The 14268-nt window shown below is 59.6% G+C and overlaps 1 pseudogene; it reads left to right on the forward strand.

The window, feature by feature from the left end:
- Positions 1-211: 211 nt before the first annotated feature.
- On the forward strand, positions 212-4212 carry LOC140459823 (uncharacterized; annotated as a pseudogene).
- The last annotated feature ends 10056 nt before the right edge of the window (positions 4213-14268 follow it).

The following is a 14268-nucleotide window of genomic DNA, read 5'->3' on the forward strand; positions in this document are numbered from 1 at the left end:
CACGTGATTGGGCGAGGGTGGCGAGGTTGGCCCCCCCCCCCACCGTGGATCTGCGCCAATGGGGTGGCGGGGCTGGGGCAGGTCGGGGGGCGATTGGGCTCGGGGCCGTCGGCGGGCGTGGCCAGGCCGCGGCCGGGGTCCAATGGGAGCGGGAGGTGGGCGTGTCCACGGTGAGGGTTGGGGCGCGTGGGGGGAGGGTGGTGCCAGGTGCGGGCGCTGGCGGTTGCGACGGTTGGGCCCTCGCGCCGCCTCGAGCGCGGTTCGAATCGGCGGCGGTTGGCGGAAGGCGGGAAGGAGCGCAGGTGAGGGGGGGGGGGGAGGGGTGTTACCAGGGAAACGGCGGCGGGAGGTCACTGTGTGGTGGGGGAGGGGAAGGGCAAGGGCGGACTCTCTTAAAGGGACAGGCCCCCCACACACATCACACTCTTAAAGGGACAGGCCCACATCCACAGCACACTCTTAAAGGGACAGGCCCCCCACACACATCACACTCTTAAAGGGACAGGCCCACATCCACAGCACACTCTTAAAGGGACAGGCCCCCACACACATCACACTCTTAAAGGGACAGGCCCACATCCACATCACACTCTTAAAGGGGCAGGCCCCCACACACATACACATCACAGTCTTAAAGGGACAGGCCCACACATACACATCACACTCTTAAAGGGGCAGGCCCACATCCACATCACACTCTTAAAGTGACAGGCTCTCACACACATACAACATCACACTCTTAAAGGGGCAGGCCCCCCCCACACACACACATATACATAACATTCTTAAAGGGACAGGCCCCCCACACACATCACACTCTTAAAGGGACAGGCCCACATCCACAGCACACTCTTAAAGGGACAGGCCCCCACACACATCACACTCTTAAAGGGACAGGCCCACATCCACATCACACTCTTAAAGGGGCAGGCCCCCACACACATACACATCACAGTCTTAAAGGGACAGGCCACACATACACATCACACTCTTAAAGGGGCAGGCCCACATCCACATCACACTCTTAAAGTGACAGGCTCTCACACACATACAACATCACACTCTTAAAGGGGCAGGCCCCCCCCACACACACACATATACATAACATTCTTAAAGGGACAGGCCCCCCCACACACATATATACATAACATTCTTAAAGGGACAGGCCCCCACACACATCTGTCACACTCTTAAAGGGGCAGGCCCACGTACACATCACTCCCGCCCCCACCCACAGATCCATCACATTCTTAAAGGGACAGACCCAAATACACACATAACGCAGTCTTAAAGGGACAGGCCCACACACACACACACACACACACACACACACACACACACACACACAACGCAGTCTTAAAGGGACAGGCCCATACACATAACACAGTCTTAAAGGGACAGGCCCACACACATAACACAGTCTTAAAGGGACAGGCCCACACAGACATTTACGTCACACTCTTAAAGGGACAGCCCCACACACATATACATCACACTCTTAAAGAAACAGGCCCACTTACATATACATCACATTCTTAAAGAGACAGACCCACACACATATCACACTCTTAAAGGGACAGGCCCACACAGACATGTATGTCACACTCTTAAAGGGACAGGCTCACACACATTCATCATACTCTTAAAGGGGCAGGCCCACACACTCACATATCACCCTCTGAAAGGGACAGGCCCACACACACACAGAGACACCTATCACCGTCTTAAAGGGACACATCACCGTTACAAAGAGACAGGGTGTACACGTCACTCTCTTAAAGGGACATGGTGTACAAACGTCACCCAATTGTAGGGACAGGACAACTCATCGCGCTCTTAAAGGGATGGGGGCAGACACATCCATCTCACAGGGACCGTGTCAACAAATCTCTTAAAAGTGTTCACATCCCTCGCTTAAAGGGGCAGGACGTATATGTCCACCTTAAAGGGACAGGAGCTACGCTGGGTCACTCTTAAGACGTGCCTGTCTTATCGGGACGGGGTGTACGCGTCTCTGTCTCAGAAGAGGGCAGATGGGCAGATCTCGCTCTTAAAGGGACAGGGTGTGTACCCCTCACCCTGAAGGGTTGGGGTCGACGGGTCTATCTTAAAAGGAAAGGGGGGGCACGCAAATCCTTCTTAAAGGGACAGGGCGCCAACAATTCTTTCGCTGTGTCTTAAAGGGACTTGACCAGTGTCAACCAACTGAATCGCTAATCAAAATGGCGGTGGGGTGGGGAGGGGATGTGTGGGTGCTTTGGGGTTGACTAAATTGACCGTGTCTTCCAACTCTCTCTCTCTCCTCAGCGTCTGGACTCAACGGTAAACCCGGACGTGGGCGGGGGGGGGGGGGGGTGGTAGCGCGTGCCGACGCCCCCCGTCCCGACCTCTCCGGACGATGGCAGAGGGGGCGCGGCCACCGGCCGGCCCCCAGGGGGCCTACCAGTGCCTGGAGTGCGGCAAGGCCTTCAAGTGGTCGTCGCGGCTGACCCACCACCAGAGGAGCCACACAGGCGAGAGGCCGTACAAGTGCGGCGACTGCGGCAAGGCCTTCAAGGGCTCCTCGGCGCTCTTGTACCACCAGCGCGGCCACACCGGCGAGCGGCCCTACAAGTGCTCAGAGTGCGGCAAGGCCTTCAAGCGGGCCTCGCTGCTGGCGGTGCACCAGCGGGTGCACACGGGAGCCCGGGCCTTCCGCTGCCAGCTGTGCGGCCTGGCCTTCAAGTGGTCCTCCCACTACCAGTACCACCTGCGGCAGCACACCGGCGAGCGGCCCTACGGCTGCCCGGAGTGCGGCAAGGCCTTCCGCAACTCCTCCAGCCTCTCCCGGCACCGGCGGCTGCACACGGGGGCCCGGCCCTTCCCCTGCCAGGTCTGCGGCACTGCGGCAAGGCCTTCGCCCAGAGCTCCAACCTGCGGCAGCACCTGCGCACCCACACCGGCGAGCGGCCCTACGGCTGCGGCGAGTGCGGCCGGGCCTTCACCCACTCCTCCAACCTGCTGCTGCACCGGCGCACCCACGCCCCGGCGCCCGCCGCCCCCTTGCCCTGCCCGGTCTGCGGCAAAGCCTTCGCCGCCCAGGCCTACCTGCGGCGCCACCTGCGCACCCACGGAGGGGAGGAGGGGGGGTGACGGCGGAGAGCGAGGACGCCGTCGGGGAGGAGGTAGGCCCGGAGCCTTTGACCGCTGTCGTTGACGGCGGGCCCGTCGCCGGGGAGGAGGTGGTGGTGGCCGAGGAGGTGGAGGAGGCGCCCCCTTGCCGCCGGTGGGCGGCGGCGGCGAGAGTCCGGGCGGGCCCACCCCGCCCCCTCCCCCTGTCCGCCCGCCAGCCTCCTCCCAGGCCGGCCGCCCCTACCAGTGCCCGGACTGCGGCAAGGCCTTCAAGGGCTCCTCGGGCCTGCGCTACCACCAGCGCGGCCACACCGGCGAGCGACCCTACAAGTGCTCGGAGTGCGGCAAGGCCTTCAAGCGGGCCTCGCTTTCTGGCGGTGCACCAGCGGGTGCACACGGGGGCCCGGGCCTTCCGCTGCCAGCTGTGCGGCCTGGCCTTCAAGTGGTCCTCCCACTACCAGTACCACCTGCGGCAGCACACCGGCGAGCGGCCCTACGGCTGCCCGGAGTGCGGCAAGGCCTTCCGCAACTCCTCCAGCCTCTCCCGGCACCGGCGGCTGCACACGGGGGCCCGGCCCTTCCCCTGCCAGGTCTGCGGCAAGGCCTTCGCCCAGAGCTCCAACCTGCGGCAGCACCTGCGCACCCACACCGGCGAGCGGCCCTACGGCTGCGGCGAGTGCGGCCGGGCCTTCACCCACTCCTCCAACCTGCTGCTGCACCGGCGCACCCACGCCCCGGCGCCCGCCGCCCCCTTGCCCTGCCCGGTCTGCGGCAAGGCCTTCGCCGCCCGGGGCCTACCTGCGGCGCCACCTGCGCACCCACGCCGGCATCAGCGGGGAGGGCGCGCCCCTCCCGGAGACCGCTCTGCCCACCCCGGCGCTGCCGGCCCTCCAGCCACTTGCGGCCACCCAGGTTATTCACATCGTCCAGGCCGTCCCCACGGTGCACCTGGTGCAGACCTTCTGAGGCCCCGTGCCGCGGGGAAGCATTCCCGCGATTCCCAACCCCCCCCCCCTTCCCATTCCTTCCCCCCCTTCCCTCCCGAGGAGGTCACGGATTTTCCGAATTTGGCGTCTCCCGCCGCTGGGGATCGACGGATTTTCCGAGTTTGGGACTTGGCTCTCGAGGGAGAACGAAGGCCTTTTCCGAATTTGGTTCCTCCCGCTGCTGGGGATTGACAGATTTTCCGAGTTTGGGACTTGGCTCTCGAGGGAGAACGAAGGCCTTTTCCGAATTTGGGACTTGGCTCTCGAGGGAGAACGAAGGCTTTTCCGAGTTTGGGTCTTGGCTCTCGAGGGAGAATGAAGGCTTTTCCGAGTTTGGCGCCTCCCGCCGCTGGGGATCGACGGATTTTCCGAGTTTGGGGGGGGGGGGACTTGGCTCTCGAGGGAGAACGAAGGCTTTTCCGAGTTTGGGACTTGGCTCTCGAGGGAGAACGAAGGCTTTTCCGAGTTTGGGACTTGGCTCTCGAGGGAGAACGAAGGCTTTTCCGAGTTTGGTGCCTCCCGCCGCTGGGGATCGACGGATTTTCCGAGTTTGGGACTTGGCTCTCGAGGGAGAACGAAGGCTTTTCCGAGTTTGGGACTTGGCTCTCGAGGGAGAACGAAGGCCTTTCCGAGTTTGGGACTTGGCTCTCGAGGGAGAACGAAGGCCTTTCCGAGTTTGGGACTTGGCTCTCGAGGGGAGAACGAAGGCCTTTCCGAGTTTGGGACTTGGCTCTCGAGGGAGTACGAAGGCCTTTTCCGAATTTGGCTCCTCCCGCCGCTGGGGAATCGACAGATTCTCCGCGTCTGGGGCTCCACTGTCAAGGGAGTTGACGGATTTTTTTTCCCATTTTGGAACGCCCCGTCGCCGGGCTCTCCGGATTTTCCAAGTCCGCCCTCCTTTCCGAGCCTGGAACTTCCCGTCGCTGGGATCTGCGGACCTTCCAGGTTTCGGACTCTGCTTTCGAGGGGGGTTGGCGGATTTTCCGAGTTTGCGGAGCCTCCTGCGGTTGGGACGAACAGGTTTTCCGAGCTTGGGACGTCGCTCCTGAGGGGGATTTGACGGATTTTCCCGAGTTTGGAGGCTGCCGCCGCTGGGATCGATGGATTTGCCTGTTTTTTGGGGACTGACGCTCTGTCTCTGTCAGTGAGTGAGAGAGAGAGAGACAAAACGTTGGGCCCCCCCCCCCCTGTGTCCCCACTGCCTTCCCATTGCTGCGTGCGGAATGGGGAACGCCGGACTTTCCGAATCCCGCGTGTGTGTGTGTGTGTTTGTGGTGACCCATGTTCCGAGCTTAAGGAGTGTTTGCGCTGAGTTGGTTCCATCGATACCCCCTGGCAGCTCCCCCGGGAGTCGTGCCCAGTATGTGCCCCCATCTCTCCACCTCTCTCTGTCTCTCTCTCTCTCTCTCTCTACACCCGTCTCTGTCTCTATCACTTTCTCTCGGTGTGTATCTCTCTCTCTGTCTCTCTCTCTCTCTCTCTCTCCCCATCTCTCTGTCTCTCCCTCTCTCACACACTCTCTCTCTCCCCATTTCTGTTTCTCGCTCTCTCTCTGCGTCTCTCTCTCTCTCTCTCTCTCCCCCCATCTCTCTGTTTCTCTCTCTCTCTCTCTACGTCTCTCTCTGTCTCTCCCTCTCTCTCTCACACACACACAGTCTCTCTCTCCCCATTTCTCTGTCTGTGTCTCTCTCTCCCTCTCTGTCCCACTCCACGTCTCTGTCTGTCTCTCTCTCTCTCTCTGTGTCTCTCTCACAGTCTCTCTCTTCCTTTCTGTGTGTGTGTGTGTCTCTCTCTCTCTCCCTATCTCTCTCCCCGTCTCTCTGAGTGTCCATCTCTCCCTCCCTGCCCCTTCATGTCTCTCTCTCTCTCTGTCTCTCTCAGTCTCTCTCTCCCGTCTCTCTCTCTCTGTGTCTCCGTCTCTGTGTCCCTGCCCCAATCCACTCTCCGTCTCTCTCTCCCTCTCTCTCCCCTCTCTCTCTCTCTCCCCCCCCCTCTCTCTCTCTGTCTGTCTGTCTCTCTCCCTCTCTCTCTCCCTCTCTCTCTCTCTCTCTCTCTCTCTCTCTCTCTCTCCTCTCTCTCTCTCCCTCTCTCTCTCTCTCTCTCCCTCTCTCTCTCCCTCTCACTCCCTCTCTCTCTCCTCTCTCTCTCCCTCTCTGTCTCTCCCTCCCTCTCTCTCTCTCTCTCCCTCTCTCTCTCTCTCTCTCTCTCTCCTCTCTCTCTCTCTCCCTGTCTCTCTCTCTCTCCCTGTCTCTCTCTCTCTCCCTCTCTCTCTCTCTCTCCCTCTCTCCCTCTCTCTCTCTCTCTCCCTCCCTCCCCATTTCTGCTGTTCTCTCTGCCCTGGTGTAAATCTGTCCTCTCTCTGTTTCTCTATCGGCCTTATCTCTATCTCCCTCCTCTCTCACCCCGTCCCTGGGAGTAGAGGGACGGTGTAGAGGAAGCTTTACTCTGTATCTAACCCCCCTGTCCCTGGGAGTGGGGGGATGGTGTAGAGGGAACTTTACTCTGTATCTAACCCCCCTGTCCCTGGGAGTGGGGGACGGTGTAGAGGGAGATTTACTCTGTATCTAACCCCCCTGTCACTGGGAGTGGGGGGGACAGTGTAGAGGGAGCTTTACTCTGTATCTAACCCCCTGCCCCTGGGAGTGGGGGACAGTGTAGAGGGAGCCTTACTCTGTATCTAACCCCCCTGTCCCTGGGAGTGGGGGACGGTGTAGAGGGAGCTTTACTCTGTATCTAACCCCCCCTGTCACTGGGAGTGGGGGACGGTGTAGAGGGAACTTTACTCTGTATCTAACCCCCTGTCCCTGGGAGTGGGGGACAGTGTAGAGGGAGCTTTACTCTGTATCTAACCCCCCTGTCCCTGGGAGTGGGGGGACGGTGTAGAGGGAGCTTTACTCTGTCTCTAACCCCCATGTCCCTGGGAGTGAGTGTAGAGGGGGCCTTCCTCCATCCTGTTCTGGGACTGGTGCCGCCGTGAGAGGGTACAGTGTATATGCCAATGCGGTGGTCGGCCATGTTTACGGATCTGCGATTGATGTCTCAATATTAAAAGCATGGCCTCTCTTGCCCATTTTTTTTGTCTCCACCCTCCAGTGGGGAGTTGGACAACACGGCGGGGGTTGGGGGGGGGCGGTGGGGCGGTGGGGGGGGGGGGGGTGGATATAGAAAGAGAGACCCTTCAGCCCCACTCTGTGAGTGGGAAAACCTCTCGCTGTGAATCTCTCCCCCTTCAAAATGGCTTCCGGACCCGAGGCCTGTTCACCGGGTGGGTGGGGGGGAGGGGAGGGGGAGGTGAGAGAGAGAGATAAATGGGAAGGGGGGGGGGGAGGGTTGGTGGGAGGGGGGAAGGACGCCCAGAGGGCGATAGGTGGCTGGAGGTTGGGACGGGGGGGAGGGGGGGGGTGCGTAATGGCGTCAGGGTGGTGTGAAGAGGTGGGACGGTGTTCGAGGGTTGGACCTTTCATAAGGTGGGGAGGGGAATCCTTGACGCCGTGGGGGTTGGGTGGGGGGGTGGGGGGGAGCTCCATAATCCAGGCCCCACACTCCCTCCCTCCCTCCCTCCCTCCCGGTGCCCAGTACTGAGGGAGGGCCGCACTGTCAGAGGGAGATGGATATACTCTAGGCCTTGAGCTCCATAATCCAGGCCCACACTCCCTCCCTCCCTCCCTCCCTCCCGGTGCCCAGTACTGAGGGAGGGCCGCACTGTCGGAGGGAGATGGATATACTCTAGGCCTTGAGCTCCATAATCCAGGCCCACACTCCCTCCCTCCCGGTGCCCAGTACTGAGGGAGGGCCGCACTGTCGGAGGGAGATGGATATACTCTAGGCCTTGAGCTCCATAATCCAGGCCCACACTCCCCTCCCTCCCTCCCCTGTGCCCAGTACTGAGGGAGGGGCCGCACTGTCGGAGGGAGATGGATATACTCTAGGCCTTGAGCTCCATAATCCAGGCCCACACTCCCTCCCCTCCCTCCCTCCCTCCCGGTGCCCAGTACTGAGGGAGGGCCGCACTGTCGGAGGGAGATGGATATACTCTAGGCCTTGAGCTCCATAATCCAGGCCCACACTCCCTCCCTCCCTCCCTCCCTGTGCCCAGTCCTGAGGGAGGGCCGCACTGTCGGAGGGAGATGGATATACTCTAGGCCTTGAGCTCCATAATCCAGGGGCCTGCCGTTCCCACAATCCCGGTAATGAAGGAGAGGAGCCCGCGATGTGGTACGATCGCTGTTTACTCGTGACAGCGTGAACAGAAATAAATAACATTGCAATAATTACGTCCCTGCGTCTGACAGGGACCAGCCGATTCTTTGGGCGGATCTGAACTGTCGATCGTCGGGCGCCTGGTGCATTCTCTCCCTCCACGTCCTGTCCTGCGTTGGCTTGCCCCCTCCCGATCGCCGCTGTCCCGTCGTGGGGCGTGGAATTATCGCTCGGCCCCCCTTCCGATGTATCGCTAGCCTGAACGCAAAGGGATTCGGGCTGGGGATAGCAGGGAATCGGGAAGGGCAGATGGAATATGATGGGGACGGGAGTGGAGTGGGTAGGTAGGGGAGTGCCCGCTTCGAGCGTGCGGGGTATTGGTGTTTGCTAACGCGGGGGCTCCCCTCTTTGACTCAGGGAGTTGGGGGAAGGAGGCTGTTCAGGGAAAAGTGAGAGAGTAGCTAAAGTGCTGGTGAACCCATGCAATTGTGGGGTCCCCACGGTGTGGTAACAGGCCCTTCGGCCAACAGGTCCAACCCCACCCTCCGAGCAGTATCCCACCCACACCCATTCCCCAAATACTCTATATTTACCCCTGACTAATCCACCCTAACCCACACATCCCTGGGCACTATGGGTAATTTAGCATGGCCAATCCCCATCCTAACCCGCACATCCCTGGGCACTATGGGTAATGTAGCATGGCCAATCCCCATCCTAACCCACACATCCCTGGGCACTATGGGTAATTTAGCACGGCCAATGCCCCCACCCTAACCCGCACATCCCTGGGCACTATGGGTAATTTAGCACGGTCAATCCCCCACCCTAACCCCGCACATCCCTGGGCACTATGGGTAATTTAGCATGGCCAATCCCCACCCTAACCCGCACATCCCTGGGCACTATGGGTAATTTAGCATGGCCAATCCCCACCCTAACCCGCACATCCCTGGGCACTATGGGTAATTTAGCATGGCCAATCCCACCCTCACCAACACACAGAGTCATAGAGATGTACAGCACGGAAACACAGACCCTTCAGCCCATGCTAACCCAGAGATCCTAACCCAATCCAGTCCCCCACTCCATTTCCCCAGCACTTGGCCCATCTCCCTCTAACCCCTTCCTATCCCACGTTGCCCCCCCCCAACCCATCACTGTCCCAGCCCCCTACCAGTTCCTCGTCCCTCTGCGGGGAAACAGTTGCCCCTCGGGGCTCCCTCTCCCTGAAACCTACGCCCCCCTCTAGTTCAGGACCCCCCCCCCACCCCAGGGGGGGGGAAAGACCTTGTGTTTTTTAACCTCTCCGCACACCTCCGCCGGCCCCCCCCCCCGTGATTGTATAAACCTCGAGAAGGTCTGCCTCCCTCCCCCCCCCGGCTCCGACGCTCCGGGGAAAACAGCGTCCTGTGGCTCCGACCCCTCCTTTCCCGAACCCTATCCCAACATTGCAGGGGAGGGGAGGAAGGGATGGGGTTCGGAGGCAGTTTTACCCACAAAATGGCCTCCTTTCCCCATATCCCCGCCTCGAGGTGATCTCTCAGCTCCTGATAGAGGGGAGCGTCGTCAACGCCCCCTTCACCCCCCTCCCCACCAACCCACCAAAGGGGTGGCTATGTACCCGGTCCACTCCCCCACCCCGTTGAGCTCTCTCCTTGTTCGCCAACTGAACCCTGGTTAGGCCCGTTCGAAAACACAATGCCTGCTGTTTATCTCCTCCCCAAGCCTGGCATCTCGTCGGTACGCGCCATCTGGAGCCTGGGGGTCTCTCTGATCCCCGTCTCTTTCTCCCCACACCGGTTCCTCATTGGCAACCCTTCCCCACCCCCCCACATCTTCCCCCACCCCTTGCTGGAGGCGAAGCGAGAGTTGCCGCGCACGGGGTTGCGCGAGGGAGCAGCGTTTCACGCACCACACTTCGATAGAACAGCACAGCGAGGCCGGGAGGAGGAGCGAAGGGCAGGTGGTTGGGGTAGGAGAAGGATGGATGCACCCTCCCCCCCACTGCAACACCCCCCCCCCACCCCATCCCCGCCGAACAAGCCGTCCTCCTCCGAAACGCCCTGGAGCCAGTGAGAAGCAGTTCACGTGCGTCACCCCCCGTGTGCGGCTCCATCGTCCTTCCGGTTTGCGGGCTGCCCTCTCATTTCCACGGGGAGGGGATGGGGGTTGTGGCACTGTTCAGCATGCGCCCCGGGCGAGGGAGGTTGTTGGTTTGTGGTTTCTTTAGTCTATCTGTTCTTGGTGGGTGAAAGGGCAAGGTAGCAGAAACAGACTGGGGGTGGGGGGGAGCGGGTGTGGGGGCACTTCACGGGCTAGCGAGGAGCGTGAGGTGGAGGAAGAGTTTGCGAGGATCGAGGAGAGAGAGAGAAACCTGTCCGAGGCTGGTTTTGGCACGAAGGAGGTGCGTTTCGGGTGAGACAGGACAGTGGAGCCATACACAGGACTGCACAAACGGATGGTGTTTCACTCGGACGATTGATGGTGGGAGGCGAAAGTGACAAACTGGGATGCAGTGGTGGGGGGCGGGGGGTGGATGACTAGTGAAGCATCTGAAGACCCATTGGTCCATTCCCCGACGGGATTCCACGGCAGTCCGGGCTAGTCACAGCGGCCTGCAAGAGGGGACAATTGGCTTCAGCCAATGGGCAGGAAGGGAGGAGCGATCCATTCAACACACAGGCCCCACCCATTCGGACTGTCTGACCCCCGCCCCCACCAAAACACTCCCTGGGACGGGGTGGTTAGATACAGAGTAAAGCTTCTTCTACACCGTCCCCCACTCCCAGGGACAGGGGGTTAGATACAGAGTAAAGCTCCTTCTACACTGTCCCCCACTCCCAGGGACAGTGGGGTTAGATACAGAGTAAAGCTCCCTCTACACTGTCCCCCCCACTCCCAGGGACAGGGGGTTAGATACAGAGTAAACCTCCCTCTACACCATCCCCCTACTCCCAGGGACAGGGGGTTAGATACAGAGTAAAGCTCCCTCTACACAGTCCCCCCACTCCCAGGGACAGCGGGGTTAGATACAGAGTAAAGCTCCCTCGACACCGTCCCCCCACTCCCAGGGACAGGGGGTTAGATACAGAGTAAAGCTCCCTCTACACCGTCCCCCACTCCCAGGGGACAGGGGGTTAGATACAGAGTAAAGCTCCCTCTACAGTCCCCCCACTCCCAGGGACAGGGGGTTAGATACAGAGTAAAGCTCCCTCTACAGTCCCCCCACTCCCAGGGACAGGGGGTTAGATACAGGGTAAAGCTCCCTCTACACCGGCCCCACACCCTTATACGGGAGGTTAGACTATGAGGTAAGGCTCCCTGTACCCAGAGCACGTACGTACCCTGGGCCCGGACGATGATTTCCTCGCTCCGGCGGGAGTACAGTTCCTCGGCGTGCGTCCGTCGGCGATAGGCACAGCTGTAGGCCTGGTCGCCGCACTGCGCCGCCCTCCCAATGTCGAAGGTGAAGGACCGGGAGCGTGCCTCCGTCTTCCCGGAACGCAGCGGCCTCCTCTCCCCGGTCCCGAAACAGGTAGAAACGCCGCCCCCTCTCTGCAGGGGGCGCCTCGCACGTCACCCTGAGGGGAAGGCCCGGCTGGGTCGGCCTCTCCCCGCCTTCCAACCGCAGGACCGGGGGGCTCCAAATATCCTGGAGAAGGGGAGGGAGGACCGAACGGTTAGGGGGGGGGCTAAATTACCCATAGTGCCCAGGGATGTGCGGGTTAGGGTGGGGGATTGACCGTGCTAAATTACCCATAGTGCCCAGAGATGTGCGGGTTAGGGTGGGGATTGGCTGTGCTAAATTACCCATAATGCCCAGGGATGTGCAGGAGAGGGTGGGATTGGACGTGCTAAATTACCCATAGTGCCCAGGGATGTGCGGGTTAGGGTGGGGATTGGCTGTGCTAAATTACCCATAGTGCCCAGGGATGTGCAGGTTAGGGTAGGGATTGGCTGTGCTAAATTACCCATAATGCCCAGGGATGTGCAGGAGAGGGTGGATTGGACGTGCTAAATTACCCATAGTGCCCAGGGATGTGTGTGTTAGGGTGGGGATTGACCGTGCTAAATTACCCACAGTGCCCAGGGATGGGCAGGTTAGTGTGGGGATTGACTGTGCTAAATTACCCATAGTGCCCAGGGATGTGTGCGTTGGGGTGGGGGATTGACTGTGCTAAATTACCCATAGTGCCCAGGGATGTGCGGGTTAGGATGGGGGATTGACCGTGCTAAATTACCCATAGTGCCCAGGGATGTGTGTGTTAGGGTGGGGATTGACCGTGCTAAATTACCCACAGTGCCCAGGGATGGGCAGGTTAGTGTGGGGATTGACTGTGCTAAATTACCCATAGTGCCCAGGGATGTGTGCGTTGGGGTGGGGATTGACTGTGCTAAATTACCCATAGTGCCCAGGGATGTGCAGGTTAGTGTGGGGGATTGACTGTGCTAAATTACCCATAGTGCCCAGGGATGTGGGGGTTAGGGTGGGGGGATTGACCATGCTAAGTTACCCATAGTGCCCAGGGACGTGCGGGTTAGGGTGGGGGGATTGGCCGTGCTAAATTACCCATAGTGCCCAGGGATGTGCGGGTTAGGGTGGGGGATTGACCATGCTAAGTTACCCCATAGTGCCCAGGGACGTGCGGGTTAGGGTGGGGGGATTGGCCGTGCTAAATTACCCATAGTGCCCAGGGATGTGCGGGTTAGGGGGGGGGGGATTGACCGTGCTAAATTACCCATAGTGCCCAGGGACGTGCGGGTTAGGGGGGGGGGGATTGACCGTGCTCAATTACCCAGAGTTTGCCGATGATACGAAGTTAGGTGGACAGGCAGGTAGTACTGAGGAACTGGGGGGGGGCTGCAGAAGGATCTAGACAGTTTGGGAGCGTGGTCCAGGAAATGGCTGATGGAATTCGACGTGAACAAATGCGAGGTCTTGCACTTTGGGGAAAAAAAAGAGTAAAAGCACGGACTATTTTCTAAACGGAGAGAAAACTCGTAAAGCCAAAGTACAGAGGGATCTGGGAGTGCTGGTCGAGGATTCTCTCAAGGTCGACGTGTGCAGGTTGAGTCCGTGATTAAGAAAGCGAATGCGATGTCGTCTCTTATCTCAAGAGGGTTGGAATATCAAAGCACCGTTGGGCTACTGAGACTTTATAAAGCTCTGGTTAGGCCCCGTTTGGAGTAGTGTGTCCAGTTTTGGGCCCCACACCTCAGGAGGGACATACTGGCACTGGAGCGTGTCCAGCGGAGATTCACACGGATGATCCCTGGAATGGTTGGTCTAACATATGAGGAACGGCTGAGGATCCTGGGATTGTACTCATTGGAGTTTAGAAGGTTAAGGGGAGACTTAATAGAGACGTACAAGATAATACATTGCTTGGAAAGGGTGGACGCTAGGAAATTGTTTCCGTTCGGCGAGGAGACTAGGACCCGTGGACACAGCCTTAGAATTAGAGGGGGTCGATTCAGAACAGAAACGCGGAGACATTTCTTCAGCCAGAGAGTGGTGGGCCTGTGGAATTCATTGCCGCAGAGTGCAGTGGAGGCCGGGACGCTAAATGTCTTCAAGGCCGAGATTGGTAGGTTCTTGTTGTCTCGAGGAATTAAGGGCTACGGGGAGAATGCGGGTAAGTGGGGTTGAGGTGCCCAGCAGCCATGATCGAATGGCGGAGGGGACTCGATGGGCAGAATGGCCTTACTTCCACTCCTATGTCTTATGGTCTTATAGTGCCCAGGGATGTGCGGGTTAGGGTGGGGGATTGACCGTGCTAAATTACCCATAGTGCCCAGGGATGGGCAGGTTAGGGTGGGGATTGACCGTGCTAAATTACCCATAGTGCCCAGGGATGTGCAGGTTAGGGTGGGGGATTGGCCGTGCTAAATTACCCATAGTGCCCAGGGATGTGCGGGTTAGGGTGGGGGATTGGCCGTGCTAAATTACCCCATAGTGCCCAGGGAT

The sequence above is a fragment of the Chiloscyllium punctatum genome, chromosome 35, assembly GCF_047496795.1.
Source record: "Chiloscyllium punctatum isolate Juve2018m chromosome 35, sChiPun1.3, whole genome shotgun sequence".
In the NCBI taxonomy this organism is placed as follows: domain Eukaryota; kingdom Metazoa; phylum Chordata; class Chondrichthyes; order Orectolobiformes; family Hemiscylliidae; genus Chiloscyllium; species Chiloscyllium punctatum.